General features: G+C 38.4%; 1 pseudogene; it reads right to left on the bottom strand.

Annotated features, from left to right (window-relative positions):
- Nucleotides 1–1,232: 1,232 nt before the first annotated feature.
- On the bottom strand, nt 1,233–16,378 carry LOC134576965 (indolethylamine N-methyltransferase-like; annotated as a pseudogene).
- Nucleotides 16,379–16,970: the final 592 nt, after the last annotated feature.

Genomic DNA, 16,970 nt, shown 5'->3' with positions numbered 1-16,970 from the left:
AAATACCCAGTCACATATTTATTTACATTCCTTGAACACAGACACAAATTAGACATACACAGGTAGTAGGATCATACATTAAAACAATGATTATAACTACATTAAAAGCACAGAAAAGATCATGTTCCGCTGAAATCTGAATAGACTTGTGGAATGTTTGGTATCAGTCAAGGAGATGGTTAGAATAATGAAGAAAAGAGACCAAAGGAAAAAAGTAATGAGGTCCTATGATTAAGAAGGGGAGAGACTAGTGAAGATGATGTCAACAAGACGATTTTAAATCTGGGTCATCTAGAAAAAGTATTTTTGTATTTTACAAAACAAATGTGTAGGCAATATCTATATTGGCTCACAATTTTTTAGCTTTTATACAGAATATATCTTCACTATCGAAGAATTCTCCTTGACAGTTGAAGTCCTTGAATTCATCAAACTCTTCAACAATACATCCGCAATCAGCTATTGCTTTCAAGATAAAGGTATCATCTATTGTAACCCTCTCCTGATTGGTCTCCCCAAAAGCCGTACTGCCCCGCTACAGTCTGTAATGAATGCTGCAGCTAGACTGATTTTCCTATCCAGTCGGTCCTCTCACACCTCGCCCCTCTGCCAGTCCTTACATTGGCTCCCTGTATCCTATAGGAGTCAATTCAAAGTGCTAACCCATACATTTAAAGCACTGAACAATTCCAGCCCCTCTTATATCTCTTCACTGATCCAGAGGTATGCCCCTCCTCGTACCCTCCGCTCTGCCCGCGACCACCTCCTGACCGCTGCTCGCACCCGTACGGCCAACTCACGCTTGCAGGACTTCTCACGGGCGGCTCCTCTCCTATGGAATAACTTGCCTACTGCCATCAGACTCTCCCCTAGTCTTCAATCATTTAAGAAGGGCCTTAAATCCCATCTCTTCAGGAAAGCGTATGGCCTCCCAGAGTAATCTCTCCCTTACATACCTGTCCCTATGGGATAGTGCTTTGCTCTCTCCTCCAGCTCTGCTTCACTCCTACTTGATATTTCCTATCCTAATGTTTCTAATACCCCACCTCCTATAGACTGTAAGCTCATTTGAGCAGGGTCCTCTTCAACCTATTATTCCTGTAAGTTTTCTTGTAATTGTCTTATTTATTGTTACATCCCCCCCCTCTCAAAATATTGTAAAGCGCTACGGAATCTGTTGGCGCTATATAAATGGCAATAATAATAATAATAATAATAATAATAATAATTGAAAGAAGAGGAAATATTTTGTTTCCCACAATATACTTGGAGGCACGGAGATATTCAGACATTATAAAATATCCTCCAGGTTTTAACAAAGACACAGTATTCTTCAGATATGTTGTAAACTCTTCCAATGTTGTAGCAACACAAATGAGGCATGATGCAATGATCACACAGTCCGCTTGAGGCAGCAAAACCGGGTGGAGAGGGTTGTTTTTGGTGACATCACATTTCAGAAAGGAGACCATTTTCCGAATCTTCTCTGCTTTCTCCTCGGGTGTTGTCCTAAAATCAAGTGATAGAAAGCTTAGATTAACTCTTGATTACCTCTTAAAATCATTGCCATTGCTCAGGAAGTTTTGTGCCATGTACCATTAGAATTTTTTAAACAATTGTAAAATCTATGGTGACAATAACAAAAAAAATGCTCTCTCTCTTGGTTCTGAATGTCACGTTGTCACCATTTCTTTTACTTAGTCTTCCATGCAAAAAATCAAACCAATGATATAAAAAATTTGAAATAAAGAGCAAATACACACAGGCTTTCATTGTTGAACATTACGTTGCTGAAGACTCGGAACCTTGGGGAACATGTCGAAGTATTGAAATATGTAACACGTCTTATGGTTTGACATTTATGTTGCTACATATCAGGTCAAATCATTTACCATGATAGTGTATACTATCATTTTTGTGTTTCCCTAAATTTTACTGTGTCCTTCTTTAGAAAATGATTTTTCATATTTTATAAAATCATCTTTATAATAACCAAAACTTTGAAAGGAAAACAGATACATTAAAGATAACTCAGGCAGGTAATCATTACTTAATGTATTTTTGTTTGTCTAAAAGTATTTTATCGGGAAAGATACATTGCGGTATAATATCCTGGGATGCTCAGACAATTATAATTGTAGAATTCTCAGTTCATCCAATATTTATTGTTGTATTATGTATTGTGGTATTATTTAGAGAGCAACACAATATTTTGAAGTTACCCACAATGAACAGTAATATATTTACGGAATACATACCTGCCACCTTCCAGTTCACATGCTTGTCTTATGTATGGAGACCAATCAAAGGCATGTTTGTCCTCATTCATCCACAGTTCAATTTAATTTAAGTTATTTGGGGAATAATCCGTCAGGTAGATGTTTTTGAAATTTTCACAGGCTGAGAGGATATGCCATATTGATGGACCTGCAGCAATTTCTATCAAATTTTCCCCTTGTATACAACCTGTTAAGGAAAAAATGATTTATTTTCTTCCAAAGATAAATATACTGAACACACTTTTTGAAATTAATTATCACATTCACTACATTTATAAAAACAGTTACTCGTAAATGTTCAGATCTCATACAGCACGGTGGATGTCATTACACTATGCATTAAAAAGTATATTGAACAGTAAACAGTGATTGACAATATACCTAAACCCTAACCTCATGGCAGTGAATGAAAGCCTGTATGTATTTGATTGTGTGCACATAGTGTGAAGACGTGTATGAATGTATGTTTGTATTGTCAGAGTGAGTGAAAGTGCTCATTTATGTATCTAGTGCTAATTTAGTTCTGCGTGGCATTTTAACTGTGAATGTCCTAATACGGTTCGTTTTTACTGCAATAAAATGCACATATTTGTATTCCGTAATGTCTCCCTAGTAAAACAGTACCCCCCATGTACAGGTTTTATGGTGTTTTGGAAAGTTACAGGGTCAAATATAGCACGGTTCATTTTTCAGTTTATACACATTGAATACTGCCAGACTGGCTATGTTGCTTTTGACACTGCATCGTAGCCCAGAAATTAGAATTACTCCCATGGCATACCATTTGCAAAAGTAGACAAACCATGGTATTCAATATGGGGCATGTCCAGTCTTTTTTAGTAGCCATTTAGTCTGCAAAGAGGAGTGGGACAAAATCCCTCCTGAGATGTGTGCAAACCTGTTGGCCAACTACAAGAAACGTCTGACCTCTGTGATTGCCAACAAGAATACTAAGTCAAAGGGGATCAAATATTTGTTTCACTCATTGACATGCAAATCAATTTATAACTTTTTTGACATGCATTTTTCTGGATTTTGTTTGTTTTTTGTTATAATGTGTCTCTCACTGTTAAAATACACATACCATTGCGATCTCGGGGGGAGGAGCGATGACGTAGGACGTGCACGGAGGAGCACGTCCGCCTCGTGGAGATGCTGACGCGCTAGGGGAGTGAAGTAGCGAGAAGCCCCTGATGTCTCGTGCAGCCGCGTTTGAATCTGCCTAAGCTAAGCCGGGTAAGCCCGCAGCCCGCAAGACAAATCCGTAAGTGGAAAAACCGCCGCTTGCCTGCAGCCCAGCCGAGCCTTACTTGCAGCTACTGCCGTACCCCAGCTTGACTCCAGCTTGATTTGCCATCCAGATACCGCCGACATTGCCGATGAGGTGAAAAGCTGAGCCGCCATCCGGGTACAGCCGACATTGTCGATACTGTCGACACTCCCGACGCTATGGGGGTTTGAGGCAGCGGAGAGCCTGACCTCAGTCTGAACGAACGAGTCTGACCGGTGGCGCCCAGACGAGGGCAATTGGAGATAAGACCCCCCTAATGGTAACTACAACACGCCAGACAAGTGAGTTTTGGGAGTCAGGAGAGCGAATTAGAAGACATAGAGGTATTATTGTAACTACTGAAAAACGGAGGGTCCGGTATTAAAATCGGAGCAAAAAATAGGGGCAGTAAGCAGCATAAAAGGCTATAAAAAAGGGGAGCTCCTAGAGATTTTAAGGCTAGAAGTCTCAAGACAAAAAGGAAAAAGGACTTATAACTCAGGCCACACGAGCTATATCTTGAAGCAGTTGAAACCACAACATATATATATAATACTGATACACAATAAACGGCATAAGACCGCCTAAGATATTTGACTAAGAATAAGAAGCACCCTTTTTTTTTTTTTTTTTTTTTTTCTCTCCTGTTTTTTTTTGGGGCACTCCTGTTGGAGACAGAAAGAAATACCTGGGAGGAGCAGAATAAGCAGAATAAGAGAGGTGAATTAGCCGGTGCTGCTGCGGCGGTCGGCAGAAAAGGGGGAATAATAAAGACTAAGTGAATCTGGATTAAGGAAGATATTAAGCTGTATAGCGCTTCTCATCATAAGTAAGCATAACGAAGCACCTGGTTAAAGAGGGATTAAAAGAGGAGAAGAAAAAGGAGAAAGAAGGGAGAAAGAGGTTTTTGGGGTTTTTTTTCTCTCTTTTTTTTTTTTTTTTTTTTTTGCCATGGCATCAAGGAAAGGTCAAGACAGTAAACAGCTTACTAAAAGAGATAGAGAAAAGAAACAAGAAGGCAAGACAGATAGGAGGCTCTCTTTTTCAGCGTCACAGTTAACTCAGAAACAGGAAATAGATCATCAGAATGCATCGGATTCTTCATCTCAATCTCCTAAAGAATCAGAGAATTTGTCACCAAAGAGCCTAACAAAAAAGAAATTGTCTGCGAAAGAATATAGTGCGGAAGAACTACACAGCTATCTTGAGTCTTGCTTCAAACGACAACTAGACAAGATTAAGACTGGAATCCATGAGGGTCTTATGGAATTTAAAACAGAGTTAATACAGTTGGAAAAAAAATTTAAGCAATATGAAGAAAAATTGGAAGCTCTGGAATTTCAGAAAGTCTCTGCAGAGGATAATATGAGAAAAGCAAATCAAAAAATAGCGGATTTGGAACTCAAAATTGCAGATCTGGAAGATAGGTCTCGACATAATAATTTAAGAATTCGTGGTATTCCAGAATCTGTTAATAACGATACATTGCAAGAGCATATAACGGAGCTCTTTGTGCAATTAGGCATACAAATGACAAATCCATTACATTTTTTGGAAAGATGCCACAGAATTATGAAACCAGATTTCGTGGCACAAGGTGAGCCTAGGGACGTAATGATCTGCTGCTCGACATACAAAATGAAAGAACATGCGTTAAAAGCAGCCAGACTCATCAAATTGAATGATCCATATAAGAATATCATGATTTTTCCGGACATCTCATATTATACCAGGGTGAAAAGAAAACCGTTCGCACTATACACAAAGATTCTACGGCAGAAGAATATTAGATACTCTTGGAGGTATCCCTGCAAATTAATAATCTCTCATGAAGCAAGGACATACGCTTTCTCAGACGTCACGGCTATTGCAAAGTGGATTAGACAGCAGAACTTTGATCAGACTAATCTAACAGAGGGAGACAATGTATGAAATGGAGAAGAAAAACAGAATTCTATAGGGTTTTTTTTTTTTTTTTTTTTTTCTCTAACTCAGAAGACATAAAAGAAAAGGAAAAAGAAAGAAATAGAAGGACACTATTGTTACCTTAACCCTGAAAATATAAATCAGCTATCAGATATCCTTGAGGCGATAGACATTCACATTGGATACTTTATTTGTTTATGTGTTATAAACCCTTATTGGTATTAGGAGGATAAATGGAAATTAGGGGGAACAAATGTAATACAGAGGTGAAGTTGGTGCATTATAAACTACAAATGGTAGTGGGAGGAAAAACGGTGCACAGAAGGATCAAAGGAAATATAGAGGCACTATAATAAGTACATGTATGTAAAAGAGAGTTGATTTAAGTGAGGTCACTTGATGTATACAAAGATATGAATATTTTAAAGAAATAAGAACACATTTGAATATTGAAGGGCACGGGTAGAAAGGGAATAGAAAGAGAATGATATTCACTAGAGACTGATTATTGTTTATGATTATAAATGGCACGGAATATAAAGGTGGAGGTACAAAATTGAGGCTAATAATGTTCACAAGAAAAAGGTATAAATTAAGGCTAATAATGCTCACAAGAAAAAGATACTGATAGATACTGATATGGGTAACAGAACGGAACATGGATGAGAGTAAAGATATAGAGAAGGATAAATGTTTACAAATTGAATATAAACAAAGATTTGATTTTTTTTTTTTTTTTTTTTCCTCTCTCTCGCCCTCTTGTGAGATGATGTTTGATAGCAGCAGGATAACTAGGACTGCTTTTCTGAAAGTTAACTTGATGTAGGAAGGGAAGGGAAAAGTAAGAGAAAAAGGGGAAAAAGGAGAAGAAAGGGAAAACTCCCCAAAGAGGGCGGTTCAGCATCAAAATATTGATCCGGATTAGGAGGCCCTGTGAAAAAAAAAAAGAAAAAAAGGGGGTAATCACAGGACCATCCACACTTCCTTAAGGGATGTCTATTCGACATTTAGTGTCTTTTGTATGTGTTTTATGTTGTTTGGTTTGTTATAAGTTGACGCTGGTGGCTAGGAAATACAAAACTCAATTACATAGGGTAAAAGATAAAGTAATAAAATATCGAAAGAGAAGGAAAAAAGTAGGATCAGAAATATATGATTAGTGTTGTCCCAATAAATGCACAGGGCCTGAACTCTCCTCAAAAAAGGAGACTATTATTTGAATGGGCAAAAAAAGAGAATGCGCAAGTGGTAGGAGTACAAGAGACCCACTGGCGGAGAGATGATAAGATAACATTTAGTTCCAAAGATTTCTCCACCTCATTCTGTTCGTCGTATAAAGATAAAAAAAAGAGGGGAGTTGCTATTTTCTTTTCTTCGGCACTAAATCTCTCCACAAAGTACGTGAAAACGGACAAAATGGGTAGATGGATTATTTTTATAGGGACAATAGAAAATCAATTATATACAATAGCGAATATCTATGCCCCAAATACTTCCCAGATACCGTTCCTTCACAAGTTTTTTGCACAATTAGAAAAAATTAAGCAAGGGCGTACTATTGTCATGGGTGATTTTAACCTGACTATTGACCCTATCTTAGACAGAAGCTCGGAAAAGACCAAAAGTCCCTCTAGAAATAACATTAATTTGGCAAAAAAAATTCGTAATATTATTCAAAATGAAGGGCTTTATGATTGCTGGAGGATTTTTCATCCCTCAGAGAAAGATTTCACGTGTTTTAGTAAGACGCACTGTTCATACTCAAGAATAGATTTTATATTTGGAGATCGAAGCTTATTGGAACATGTGCAGTATACAAATATAGGTACGGTCACGTGGTCGGATCATAACATGGTAAAAATTAAGCTAAAGAATAATATCTTAAAGCAAAGACCAGATTGGAAATTAAATAATAAGTTATTAATTACTAAAGTGAATAGGGAACAGATTGCCAATGAGATAGATATGTACTGGGAGGAGAATGACAATAACGAAGTGTCCTCGGACATAAAATGGTGCGCATTTAAAAGCGATATCAGGGGCCATTTAATTAGTCTAGAAACTAAAGATAAGAAAAATAGACAAGAATCCCTATCTAGTTTATACATTGAACTAAGTGAACGCCATAAGGAAAATATTGCTGCCCCGGGGAGAACCAGGTCAAATCAGATCAGGATCTTAGAAAATAAAATCAATGACATTTTGATGTCCAGAATAAATAGAAATCTACAGATTATGAGAATGAACTATTATTATAGGGGTAATAAGGCGGATAAGATCCTTACTAATAAAGTGAAGAATCAACAAAAAATAAACTAATTACAAAAATAAAACAGGGAAACGATACTATATTGGACCCTAAGAAAATTGGAATGGTATTTAGAGATTATTATTATAATTTATATAACTTACCGACGATATCATCCCAAGAGGAGATAAATAATTACCTCCAGAGTATTCATATCCCTAGACTTAACGAGCTACAATTAGAGCAATTAAATGCAGAGATATCTCTGCAAGAAGTTCTGGATTCAATAGATTCTATGAAAAAAAATAAGGCTCCAGGCCCAGACGGGTTTACGGATTCTTTTTTTAAAATGTATAGGGACAGACTGGCCCCAGGGATGGCGGAATGTTATAACTTAGCGATCAACACCGGCAAATTACCTAAGGAAATGCTGGAAGCAAATATTACTCCGATTTTAAAAAATAATAAAAATCCAGAAGAAATAACGAATTATCGACCTATTGCCTTATTAAATAATGATTATAAAATCTATGCCTCAATTATTGCCAATAGAATTAAGAATATAATTTCTTTCCTGATTGCGGAGGATCAGGTAGGCTTTATACCAGGCAGGATGTCCTCAAATCATATCAGGAGGATATTAAATATATTTACTAAAATCCATGAGAATAAAACTCCTTTCTTAGTGATGGCCTTAGATGGAGAAAAGGCATTTGACAGGGTTGGTTGGAATTTTATGAACTCAACACTAAAAGCGTTTGGATTTGCTGGCCAGATCCTATCAGCGATAATGGCCTGTTATTCCTCACCATCTAGTAGGATAGTAGGAGGGGGGATTAAGTCAGAGTGGTTTACGCTATCAAATGGCACACGCCAAGGCTGCCCTCTTTCTCCTCTATTATACATCCTAACGGCGGAACCTCTGGCATATGAAATACGTAACAACACGGATATAACTGGGTTCAAAAAAAGGGATAAGGATTTTAAGATAAGTCAATATGCCGATGATACTTTGATAACGTTAACCAACCCCGGCAAGTCAGTTCCAGTTGCCATGCAGGTAATTGAAAGATATAGTTTCCTGTCAAATTATAAACTTAACGTTCAAAAAACACTGGCATTATCCTTCTATATGGAGGAAAGAGAATTGCAACAGCTAAAAGAACATTTTGCCTTCAAATGGGAAAAAAAAGGGATTTGTATATCTTGGAATTAACATAGTGAAGGATCCAGAGAACACAATGAAGGCCAATATAATTCCCCTTATTAGAGAATGTACTCACTCTCTGAAACAATGGAACGCCTTGCAGCTATCATGGTGGGGAAGGGTTAATTTTGTTAAGGCATATGTCTTCCCTAAGTTTATTTACTTATTGAGGATGATTCCCTTACAGATTCATCCCCAACGCCTTAGACTTGTGAATAAACTATTTAGGGATTATATTTGGTCTGACAAGAAACCTAGAATTGGCCAGGATTTTCTATATTTGAAGTATAAGGAAGGAGGGATCGGTTTTCCAAACATTTTTTTGTACCATCAAGCGGCACAGTTGATGCATACTCTGCCTTTAATTAGGCAGCACCCGTGCTCACAAGATTGGTTTAAAATAGAAGGGGCAGATATTACAGATCCATATAATAATATTAGATTAATGTGGCCGACAAGAAAGAACAGTAGAAATAAAAATATAAGCTGTAGGACGGATAATCTGATAAGTAGATCGCTCTTAAAGTTTTGGCTACATCTCAAAAAACTTTTAGACCTGAAAAACAAAGTCTTACCTGCTCTCACTTTTAAAAATTTAGACATATGGATGGAAAACATGGATACGTCCGAATGGACTAGATTTGGAGTAAAAAAATTAGCGGACCTTTTAGTAGATGGGAAGATTATGCCCTTTGCTGAGATACGCAGAATATATGGTATTTCGTTCTCACAATCGTTCAATTACATTAGAATCAAAAGTTTTCTGCAAAGCGCCCTTGGAAGAAATATGTGCTCTTTCTCATTGTCTAAATTAAATGCGTTGATAGATTCAGAGAAAAATACTAAATTACTAACGAGATGCGTTGAGATTATAAAAATGATAAAAAGACCGGTCTACCCTATAGCGAAAAGCAAATGGGAAAGAGATTTGGCAATAAAAGTCGATATAAAGGAATGGTGTAAGGCTTTACAATCAGTCTACTCCACGATACACTGTCTAAATATCAGGGAAGCACATTTTAAAATACTCAATAGATGGTATATGACTCCTAATAAGATTCAGAAATTCACAAAAGAGGGGACATCTAAATGTTGGAGATGTGGAAATGAGGGAGCAAATGAATTACATATATGGTGGGACTGTGCACCAATTAAGAAAGCCTGGGTTCAATTAATGGATCACATAAATATATTTTTGGACTTGAACCATTCTTGGACCCCAGAAAATTTGCTTTTACATCTGAATCTACCGCAATTAACTAAAGATAAGAGAGATCTTTTGATTCAGGCTCTGATGGCCTTTAAAATGGCCATCGCCAAAAATTGGAAGGGGACAATAGTAGATCCATGGCTACAAATCAAAGCATCTATTATTGTGCAATGTAAAATGGAAAGGGGAATAGCCTCTAATCTAAGTATTAATATTAGACAATATGAGATCTGGGATGATTGGCTAAAGGTCCTCGAGAATTAAATGTTGAAATATAAATACTGTGCGGCAATTAATCGGTAATTTCTGATTGGTAATTTCTGAAGGAGTGGAAATGTAATCTAATCTTATGTAATTTAAGGGTAGAATTGAATGAATAGGGTAGGGTGGTCAACTTTGTTATATGTTTTCGAGTCTCTATGTATGTTTTTATTTATTGTACCTGTTTGTATGATATGTATGACATGTACGCAATGTATGATATGCTTATATGTGATGTTTATATAAAAGAAAAATTAATAATAAAAAAATTAAAAAAAAAAAATACACATACCATTAAAATTATAGACTGATCATTTCATTGTCAGTGGATAAACGTTCAAATACTTTTCCCCTTACTGTATATAATTTCATTCTTAGTGTATTTTGATATAAATACATATATATTAATTATCAAAATACACTTAGAATAAAATGACATATATGTAATTTACACACACTGACACTTACACACACAGATAGACAATGACTAATACACAAACACATATAAACACTGATTCATAACACATAAACACATATACACACACATAGACATATACACACAAAGACCACAATCACTGGTACCCTGGGGTCCAGTGGAATTTGACTTGGTGTTATGATCCATGCTCTCCCCCTCTCTGTTGTCCTCTTATGTCGCTCTCCCGCATGGCTCGTTGGTAAGGTCGGAGGAAGTGCATTGTATTCACTTCCTCCAAGCACCGCCACTTTACACTGAGCAAAGGGCTAGGATGACCGTGCCCCTGATCAAAGATGGTTGTCCAAGGTGCATGGGCCATCTGATGGCCCCTTGAGCTTGAAGGAGATAGTTCCGCCACTGGAAGGAAAGCTCCAGTGCTACCCTGTGCACACTCTCACTGACAGACACACACATTCACTGATTTGAAACACACTCACTGAAAGACACACTCTCAATGACAGACACACATGCTCACTAATTTGAAACACATTCACTGACAGACACAAACTGACAGTGATACACACTGACAGATACACTCACACATCCTTCATCTTTCCAGCCTTGTGTTTAAGAGCTTTTCTGGGAAGATCCCACCCTACGTGAGCAGAATGCTCTCCCAGGCTGTTTCCACCTCCTATAACCTCCGATCCAGTACCAGCACTTTATTTAGTCTAGCTTTATTCAAAAAGAAAGCGTCTCGATCTTCCTTTTCCTACAGAGCACCGCAATTATGGAATGACCTCCTGTACACTTTCAAATTTTCCACAGGCCTAAAATCCTTTAAGAGATCCCTTTCTACATATCGCATAACAGAATGCACCTTTCATGGTTGATTATATATTTCTTACCTGTTCTATGTTAAATTTTGTATGTATTGTGTATTAACATTGTTTTTGTGTTATATTGTACCCTATTGTATCATATTGTATCTCAATGTATCCTTCCTGGTAAAATAGTTTATAAATAAATAAATACAATTTACACATTCTTGCAGACACACACACAAATTAATTTAATTTCTTGTGGTTTTATTGAAATTATCTAGGCCAATCTAGCCTCCCTGCCTTTGGGAGAGCTTGTGTGGGTCCTCTCCCTGGTGTCCAATCGTCCAGTTCCTTACTGCTCCTTTGAGCTGTTTAGTGATTTTAGGGCAAGAATGATTGCATTACAACATGACACGAGGGAGCAGTAAGGAACTAAAAGAACATCAGCTCTCCCTCACTGCTGCCTGTCTCCTCTCTGCCCCCCCGCCCCCCCCCCTCCCAGTATATTTTGGCAGAGTAGGCACGTGCCATCCATGTAGGCATGTGACTACTCTACCTTAGTGGACTGGCTGGATGCGTGCGCGGCTCTTGCCGTGCATGCGCATTCAGTCTATGACGGCCAAAGGAGGAGGAGAGTCCCAGCGCCAAGGGCGCTGGAGAAAGGTGAGTGTTTAACTCCCTTCCTCCCCCTTCAGCCCGACGGGAGTGGGACCCTGAGGGTGGGGGCATCCTCAGGGCACTATAGTTAAACTCACAAGTATAAATAAAGATAGTAACATAGTTATATAGCTGCAACAAACTAGGAAAAAATTCCTTCTTGACTCCAGAATGGCAGAATCTCATCAATGATGGTTTCCTCTGGTCTGCGTGGTTCGCTGTATACTCATATGTACATGTAAAGAATATGCTGCATTTCTTTGGATTTCCCTAAGGAAGTCTTACTATTAAGACGAAACGTGTAGAGCCTATATAGTGCTTCATAGTCTATGCTGTGATTTTCTTATATTGGTCATTTTTACAACTGAAAAGCATATTGCACTTGGAAGAATTTGCTTTTAGTTGCACAGTGCACTTTCTCTAGGATTGACAAGTGATATGTTCATGGGCATTTTAGCCTCTTACATCTTGTAAGGTTAATACAATGAAGCAGTGAATTTGTTTGGTTTCTATTTCCTTTAACATGCATGAATGAGTACACAGCGAATCGCACATACCAGAGGAAACCATCATCGATTGATGAGCTTTTATCTTTATCTATATTTGTGAGTTTAACCTTGAATTTATTTGTATTAATTGTTGTGGACATATTACACTATTTGGTCCTTTGCTTTATATTTTTGTTGATATACTTTTTTTTGCATTCTGTATTGAGGATTTGGAGGAACCTTTTATATCTACAATATTTAGTGAAAATGGGTAAAAGCCTGTTTCATTTTATTGTGTGTCAACTTGCACTGCATGATTGAGACAGATGTCTTAATCTATTCGTTTTATGTCAATTAGAATCTGTGAATGCAGGGGTGTGTTTGTAAGGTTTGTCATTGAGTCTGTATGAATGGTTTGTAAGGCATGCCAATGACTGTGTGTGAATTTAGTGTCGAGTTTCAGTATGTGTGGGGTAATTCTGGATTATGCTGTATGACTTGTCAGTAAGTTTACAAATGCCGGGGTGTATTCTTAAAAGAACACCGTAAGTACTATAATTATTTAATTTCATTAAAGGAACACTGTACTCACTATAACAACTTCATCTAAGTTGTTATAGTGCCTACAGTAGTTCTCCTGTGCCCTAGCCTCAACATTTTTAAAATTTTAATATTTTTTTTTTTTATTAATTGAGTTTATTGTTTTTCAAACATAAAATAGAAAGGGTGGGGATACAGCAAAAAAAGGGTAGGGTGGGGAGTTCAGGGTTACAGTACATAGGATCTGATACAACACAGTGACATTCATATGTCATATTAGTCACCCCTATCTATATACACAGTGGTATGGGCATAATGTAGTCTCTGCTCATCCCAATTTAGAACGGGCGTTACTTATACCCTTCTTTACCACCTCCAAGTGTAACTCGTCATTGAGGCAGTGTAGCTATCAGCCTCTTATATACATGCTGGGCCGATGCTCCAGTTATCTCTTGTCTGTTTGTCATGTGATACGCGTACCTGCTACAGACCCTAACCTTGTTGGGCATTCAGGGGGTCAAGTAGGCTCAAGTGTAGCTATCTTGTGTTTAGAGTCCTACAGTCTATCTACCCGGAGAGGCTCTCAACCTACTCTGTTAATGCCTCCTATATATCCCCCTAAGCGTGATACCCTGTGAAGTATTACTCAAGTGTCAAGGCGTTGTTCCGCCTGAACATCCCATATTTGAACATAAAAACGGAAAAAGAAATAGAATACATTTAAAAAACGATCCAACATGGATCTAACATGAGGGAGAACCATATCTGTTTGCTATCCGTTATCTATTCGGACTTCTATGGCTGTCATTTTAGGCGATGATATCGACCAGGGTGGGGGGGGGAGGAATAAGAAGCTCCTTGCTCTAAAGTTCACTTTTTTTTTTTTTTTTTTCGATTATCAGTACCAGGTGTGTGCGTGATCTGGATCTGAGGCCTATTGATGGTTTTACGGAGGCTGGAATTGAAAGCGGCTACACCAAGGTTCCCAGTTTTTTGATATTTTATGTTTTTGGTCGGCAGTTATCGCCGATGAGATGTCATATACATAATTTAATCGGATTTTGTCCATGAGGTTTTTTTCAGATGGGCAGTTGGTTGATTTCCAATTGAGCGCTATGAGAGCTCTAGCTGCTAGTATCACCTGTGCGGCCAATGCTTTCTCCTGCTTCGTCCAGCTGGCGGGAAGGTCCAACCATAGGCAGGCCCCAAACTCCAGCGGGAGAATGATATCTACTTTGCTAAGCAGCCTAGAAACCTCCAACCACAATGGCCGAATAAGGTCGCATCCCCACCATATGTGGAGTGTCGTGCCTTTTTGTGCTCGACACCGCCAGCATCGGTCAGAAGTGTTCGGGTATATTTTGCTAAGTTTGTCTGGTGTCAGATACCATCGGTACATTAGCTTTCTGTGAGCTTCAATATGTGAGTAGCACGTGGTATGCCCAGTCAGTGCATTGACCAATGCTAGCCATTTGTGTGGAAGAAGAGTAGTCCCACTTTCTTTTTCCCATTGGGACATAAATGATAGGCTTGGGGACAGTGGGAAGTTCGATATTGCTTTGTAGCACCTGGAGAGCAATTTAGGCCTTAGGGGGTATTTCCAACATGTCCTAAGGAGGTCGCAGTTCTGAGTAGGTTCCCCAACCTTGCCCTCTGTGGACCTATCTACATGCTCCAACAGTGCACTTTTAATTTGGAGGTAAGGGAACACATATCTAGGAGCTAGTCTGTACTTCTGTTGGAGCTCAGCAAAAGGAGTGATTTCCGTACCTGTAAGCAATTGAGAGACACTAGTAATGCCCGCTTCTGCCCATGTGGATAGTGAGAGCCATGGTAACACTGTGGACATGGCGTTTAATGGCGCCAGTCTATGAAATCTGGAAGTTTTAGTGTGAATTGCTCTAAACTTATCCCATATGTGTACAGTCAGTTTTGTTGTGGAAAGGAGCGTGCGCGCTTTCCCTCTTTTAGCTGGTGGGGACCACATGTATTCTAGGAGTGTCTCCTTAGGCCATTGTTTGCGCTCCATGTCGACCCAAAGTAGTTGCCCCTTGTCTGCATGGAGATTTACTGCCTGGGATAGTATGGCTGCCAAGTTGTACATAGCCACCTGCGGCACCCCCATCCCTCCCATCTGGAACGGTCTATACAGGGTGTGACTCGCGACTCTGGCCCGTTTGTTCCCCCATATAAAGCTGTTAATGATGGACTGGGCTTTTTTACAAAAACTTTGTGGAATGGTAACAGGTAACATACGAAATAAGTACAGTAGTTTAGGTAGGGCCATCATTTTTACTGCATTAACTCTCCCTGCCCATGATAGCATTGTGTCTTTCCAGGAGTTCAGGTCTTTGCGAATGCTTTCTAATAGAGGAATATGGTTTAGCTTGTATATAGTATGTATCGATTTGGCATTTAATATTTTAATAGTTAGAAAACTTAGAAGAGTAGTTTCAAGCCTTACTTAAAAGCCCACTCAATAGGAGAGCCGGGACTGCTACTGGCTCTAACACCCAAGCATACTGGGATGTCAAGCGTGCATGCCCAGCGCCATCAGAGCTTGCCACATTTAGTGCAGGCCCTTTGACTGTAATTGTCACTCAACAACTATTATAGGTTGTTAGATCTCCTTGAAAATCTCAATACTGGACAGGTGTGGCCAGGCCACGTACTGTTAATGAATGATTGATGTTGTGTTATTCAATTATAAAATGACAATAGAAGGGGCAGTGCTGCTTTAAAAATAACTGGATTCTAGCACTGCCAGCATTCGATTTTAAAAGAAACCATAGTGATGTATCTTCAGAAGACAATATCAATCATATATCAATCAAATATTAATATGTGAAATAAAATACATTCAATGCAAGTAACATACCTGAAGCAAATGCTTTTGATAGAAAAGAGAGGACAAATTTGGTTTCTTTATCTACTTTCTGCGTTTGAGGGTCTACACCGTAGAAAGTGTCCAGATATATTCTGGAATCGAAATTAGTTTCATATGAAGCATTGTCTATTGATACCACCTCCATGATTTCTGTCGTAGCTAGAAATTCCTACAAAAGAAATTCAGAAAGTAAGGATTTAGCATGTTGCTTTTTTCCCCGAAAACATTATTTACAGTTAAGCATGCAATGTCATCTAGAGTATTTCAGTTATTTAGCTAATAAGATCATTTCGTAGTCTTAATTTGCTAATTAGTAAGCATTGAAATGAATTATTACACTTTTCATCAGTGCCTACTCATGGACCACTCATAGACACTAACAAACTTTATGAATGCATGAATGCATGGAAAGCCATGTAAAAAAACTATTCGGGCATAAAACAGCTCCAGGAACTCAATGCTACGTTCCATGAAACACGCTATGTTGTGTAATCACGCACGCACGCCTCTATGTAGTGTGCACCACTGCTCGATGAACCTGGAAGTAGATTGCGCAGAATCCAGTCAGAAGCACATCCCATGGCACGCAGATAGCGTTCCGGAAGACGATACGTGGCGGGACTTATAACGAGAGACTGGGGACACATTTACCCTTGACCAATTGAAGTAGCCTTTGGATAAGTGCCAAATGTGTTTTGGCCATTTTAAACATTAATCTTTTACTTCTTTTATATAATTGTTTTTTATTTGATATTTTA

This window comes from Pelobates fuscus, chromosome 11, assembly GCF_036172605.1.
Source record: "Pelobates fuscus isolate aPelFus1 chromosome 11, aPelFus1.pri, whole genome shotgun sequence".
NCBI classification, from domain to species: Eukaryota; Metazoa; Chordata; class Amphibia; order Anura; family Pelobatidae; genus Pelobates; species Pelobates fuscus.
The sequence above is the reverse complement of the archived record's forward strand: the minus strand, read 5'-3'. Positions and strand labels throughout refer to the sequence as shown.